Source organism: Lepisma saccharinum, chromosome 6, assembly GCF_977018435.1.
Source record: "Lepisma saccharinum chromosome 6, izLepSacc3.1, whole genome shotgun sequence".
NCBI classification, from domain to species: domain Eukaryota; kingdom Metazoa; phylum Arthropoda; class Insecta; order Zygentoma; family Lepismatidae; genus Lepisma; species Lepisma saccharinum.
Window position 1 is genome coordinate 17,842,592 of NC_139234.1, and position 6,000 is coordinate 17,848,591.

Below are 6,000 nucleotides of genomic sequence, written 5' to 3' on the forward strand. Positions count from 1 at the left end.
ACTTAAAAACAACCAAATGGATATTCAAAAGAAGCCTCTAATATGATAGTTGTGCTTACTGGAAAATAAATTCTGGTATTTATTATCATGATTCCCGTCATTTAATAATTTTAATAGCAGTGTTACTTGAGTTAATTTTGAATTCAAATTCGATATACGAGTATTGCAATTAGGGTGTTACCCAAATGATTAATGATTGCAACTGTACACAAATAAAATTTGGTAGAGGCCTCCTCGATGGTGTAGTGGTAGCGTCGTCACCTTGTAATCAAGGGATTCCGGGTTTAATATCTGGTGGAGGCACATACTGCTTTGGATCCCACTTTAAACTGTAGGTCCAGTCCCAATTAGCCTTACTGTGCATAAAATGGACTTAAAACACCAAATCAATCAATCAATCAATAAAATTTGGTAGGATTATTTATGCTTACATATGAACATATTTTTCTTGAGAATAAATATTTAATTTTTTAATAGACTGATAACAAGGCAGTATTTTGAACAAAAATATATCTTGCTGACTCTTTCAAGGATGATATTTGTCGTGAACATGATGGGCAACTAGATTTTCTGAAAATATAGGTAATTATTACTGACATCCATCATTGGATGAAATAATTCTTTTGTAACTGACATTTCAACTAAAAGTTTATGTACAACTATTTTAAAAACTACACCACAGAAACATGACTCCTGCACATTCTTGTATTTCTGTCCATTCAATTTAAGGTAAAATAAAGGATTTGTTGCGGGGGTGGTGCAAACGAGTCATTCTTTTCCAGGGGTGCAGCAAACAAGTCATGTTTCTCCCCAAAATAGCGATGCAGCTAAAAAAAAACGTAGCTGTTAGCCTCAATACAGGGTGGATCAAAAGTTGCAATACACCTAAATAAAAGAAGCCACTGTGGGGATAGGTGTCAGTGAGTGTTGGATATGCGTGTTGGGGGTGGGGGAGAACTTTATGATGAGATTGATCTTGACGGCCGCCATCTTGAAGTCCGCCATCTTGGATTCAACTTCATTTTTTTAAATGGGAAGGGGGTCGTGTGACACATAATTTTAGGCTAGAATTTTGTCAGGAATTAAATGGTGTTGTCCATTTTGACGTATCTTTATTCGTGTAGGAGTTACAAAGGTTTCTTTTTTCAAGTTTTGAAAAGTGGCACACTTTACATGATGTGTTCGATGTGGCCTCCTTCATGCTGGACAGTCATTTCCATTCTCTTCTGCCACTCCGTATGCACACGTAACAGGACATCTGGTGTAATAGCCGCACATGCATCAATGATCCGCTGTTCCAGGTGGCGAAGATCATTGATTTTGACCGCATACACCATGGCTTTGAGGTGGCCCCATAGGTAAAAGTCCAGGGGAGTGAGATCGGGGGATCTTGCAGGCCACTCCACTGGACCTCGACGGCCAATCCAGCGCTGTGGAAACTGTTCGTTGAGTAATCCACGTACCTGCAGACCGTAGTGAGGTGGTGCCCCATCGTGCTGAAACCATAAGGGGAAGTCACCATCCTCCGTCGCTACGGATGGGAACACCAGCTCCTCCAACATCTCTTTGTAGCTGTCGGCATTCAAATTGTTGTGTATGAACACAGGACCAATGACCCGTGTTCCCCAGATCCTGCACCACACCATGACTTTGGTATGTCCAACCATCTTGGATGGATCAGTCCAATGTGGGTTACTGTCTGACCAATAACGCAGGTTCTGCTTGTTAACCTCCCCGTTAACATAAAAGTTAGCTTCATCCGTAAAGAGCACATTCTGGGCGAACTGTGGGTTATCTGCAAGCTGTGCTGTTGTCCATTCCGCAAACTGAAGCCGGCGGTCAGGATCGTCTTCAGAAAGGTGGTGTAATAACTGCAGCTTAAATGGATGAAAATGATGTGTCTTCAAGATCCGGCGTATGGAGCATCTGCCAACATGCTACGCACACTCCTTGTGGGACTGAGGGCGAAGCTACCTAACACGGTGATGGTTGTCGCCTCATCTGTTGATGAACGTGGCCTCCCAGACCGTGGCGTATCTTTCACACTCCCTATGGCAGTGAACCGGGACAGCAGTGATGCAACTGTGGCGTGGGAAATTGGATGTCGGTCTGGATGGCGAGCGTTGAAATCGGCTGCAATGGTGCGAGAACTTCTTTCCCCTGATATTAGGATGATCTCAACCCATTCAGCGTTGCTTAGTTTCATGTTGTCCTGTCAACCTGCAAAGAAGATAAAACCTTTGTAACTACTACACGAATAAAGATACGTCAAAATGGACAACACCATTTAATTCCTGACAAAATTCTAGCCTAAAATTATGTGTCACACGACCCCCTTCCGATTTAAAAAAATGAAGTTGAATCCAAGATGGCGGACTTCAAGATGGCGGCCGTCAAGATCAACCTCATCATAAAGTTTTCCCCCACCCCCAACATGCATATCCAACACTCACTGACACCTATCCCCAAAGTGGCTTCTTTCATTTAGGTGTATTGCAACTTTTGACCACCCTGTATATTCAAATGTGTCCATTAGTTATCTGGATATTAGCATTAAATAAATTATGCAGATATCTATAATCTGCAATATCAAGATATTTATAATCTATATTATCCGTATTTCCATGTAAGTTCTTATGAACCTCCTGCAAAAGTAAGTGTTATTGTCACTTTTTTTACGCTTTCCACATTCAAAATGTACCTCAAAATCAGGGGTGATCCATAAATTTTACAGCAAGGGAAGCACATGCCGTAAGAAATTGAAACATTATTATTATTATTATTATGATTATTATTATTAACTGTCCTTTATGAATTCTTCTATCACTAGATTGTAGAATCCATCTTCATTTTCATTTCAGTTTTCAGCTTCTTCTCAATTGCTGCCATTGGGTATTTCTGCAATAACTGTGAATTCGGCGAAGTGCTAAAAATGACACTAGCACTAGACACCGAAATTGTAAAAAAACAATTAACACCTGTAACTTGAAAGAAAGCAGAAGATGACAAGGCACTTTGCTTTTCTTAAAATAAAATAAAAGTTATTGCAATCCCTCCTAGATATCAGAGGAATTAGCGACACTTATTGCTCTTCTCAGACGAGTGAAGACAAAATGTTGACCGTTAACTTAATTTCAAAGAACAGAAAGGGTCTTCAGAAAAACTTTTTCGCGATCTCTTTATATCATCTAGTTCTGTTCTTCAGTTTCCGTTGTTGACCTTGCTGCAAGTCTATTCTCATAGTTTCAAATGTTGCCATCAGATTTTCAGTGCGGATGTGAGTTTGGATTTACTTTGAGTAAATTGTTCATGTCATCGAAACCTGAACTGCTCCATACACCCTCTTTATGTACAGATAGGGCCTCTCGGATGGCATAGTCACCTTGTAATGAAGGGGTTTCCAGTACGATACCCGGTAGACACACATAGTGATTCGGTTCTCACTTTCAACTGTCCAGTTCCAATTAGCCTATCTGTGTATAAAGTGGACTTTAAAAAAACACATTTGAAAATAGGACGCAAAGCCAACAGTAGAGTTTTAATGCTCTTCTGCAACCAAACTATTATTCCACATTGGTCTGGATTAAAATGAACACATTGTTTTTTTTTATTACACTCGGTAGAGTTTAAATCAGGCATTCAAAACCTCTCGATGTCAGGCCCTGGACAAAGAGTGTTTTCAGCACTCACCTACGTTTTTCCCCGCAGCATCAGCTGGCTGCCGCAAGATGCAGAATGAGTTCTGCGGATTCATTCCCTCGAGTCCATTGAAGTGCAGTGATTTGGCCAACTGTTAAGTGTGATTTTTAAACATGTGTTTGTCATAGAGATTCCAGAAATAGCGCACATGAAATTCACTGGGACAATTCACAATACAAAATTCGCTGTAACTGAAGAGAAAATATTACAATATAAATATTTTTTAGGCACATTTAACTCTCAAGAAACTGTGAGGCTGAAATGAGTCACGGTCATGCGTTCCCTATGCCAAAGATCTATGAAGAATGCCGAGGCATGGAGCATATGGCGAAAGGCTCCTTTTCCCCTGAAGTGTCATGAAATATGCTGAGCAACATACGGACGAGAGGAAACCTCTCGTGGCTTTTACAACCCTTAGAAAAAGATATGTGATAGAATGGTTTGAACGAAACTGTAAAAATAAATTGACAATAAAAACACAGTTAATAAATAAGCATGTGTTCTACTTTATAAGGGAATGACTCATTCCCTTCATTCTACAGAATAACCGCCCATGCTCAAAATATAGCTGTAGTGAAATTTTCGCTACAACCACAGGAATTTTGTAGCTTCGCTACAGTTACAATTTTCAAAATGTAGTGCCACTACAGCTACAAATTTTGTAGCTAGCTACAGTAGCGACTTCTGGCCACTGAAAGGTTGTCTTTCATTCTTAAGGTTTGTTTTCAAGTGACATTTAACTTGGATGCCAGGTGACATGCTGTGTGAACTTGCATGTCTCTTCTGTGTGAAATTTCTCTCACAGAAGAGTAAGTAACAATATTATTAACAATATGGAAACGCAGTTCAGCATCATGTGAGCATTGCTGGACACCTACAGATCTCATACTACGGGATCTTTAATTCTTGTTTGTAATTGCATGTTTGTTTGTTTTCTTTGTCTTGCATGGGCTCATTTACTTAGTTTCTCCAAAAATGTGCCTTGGATCTCTTATTTTTTTTATTAAGTTTTTAAATTAGTGTTTCCTATTTCTAGTTTATTGCTTGTTTTCAAAATAGAGTAATTTATGAGAGAATTAATTTACAATGCTGAAAATAACATAACTTCAAAAAAAGTAATCTGTCTTTACTAGACCTCTGATGGACTGACTGCAGATTGTGATAGTGTGTTCACCACATATTGCATCTGCACTTGGTAGAGTGGTTAGCACATCATGCTATGATGCCAGGGGTTCCGGGTTCGAATCCTGGCCTGGGCATGGATGTTTGTGAGTGTCCATTCATCAATTTCATCATATCATCACTCATCCTCATCTTCGCAAATTAGCCAAAAAGTGGCACAAGAAGCGAAGTAAAATAAAGCAATTCAGTCAATCAATCATATAGCAGTTTGTTTCCTATTATTCTTCTGGCACTCGGATGTTGAAAGGTTTGAGGGCCTTGGCAAATTTGCCAGATGTGGTGGGGTGGTATGGAAAGGCGATCCATTTGGGTTTAGGATTTTGGTTTCGGGTTATCTCTGTTTCTTGGGTGTCTGAGCTGGGCTTCTGTTTTCGCGCACCACATGGATAGTTGGCGCTCGGAGTAACCATTGTTTAGGCCTATTTCAGTTATGCATGCTATTTCATCATGTCTGTAAAAGTTCATCCATACTCCAGCTTTCTGTTTTGGTGGGTAGTTGGATTTTGCATGGATGTACTGGGTGCCCGAACCTGGTTTCCTGTATACGGATGTGATGAATTTGTCTTGGTGTCGTTGGATGCTGAGGTCGAGAAAGTTAAGGTGGCCATTTTGTTCCCTTTCAACGGTGAAGTTTATGTTAGGGTGAATGTTGTTGAGGGCAGTTAGAAGATGGGTATGGAGTATGGATGAACTTTTACAGAAGAGCCTTCACACACAGCTGTACAGAAGATGACCTGCATGATGAAATAGCATGCGTAACTGAAATAGGCCTAAACAACGGTTACACCGAGCGCCAACTATCCATGTGGTGCGCAAAAACAGAAGCCCAGCTCAGACACCCAAGAAACAGAGATAACCCGAACCAAAATCCTAAACCCAAATGGACCGCCTTTCCATACCACCCCACTACATCTGGCAAATTTGCCAAGGCCCTCAAACCTTTCAACATCCGAGTGGCACACAAATCCATAACCAAAATCAGAAGAGCACTACCCAACTTCAAGGGATACTACCTACCCAAATTTGCATCCCCGGGTGTCTACAAGACCACATGCCAATGCCACAACACCTACATTGGCAGAACCATCCGCACTGTCCAAGAACCTGGACAGTGGACAG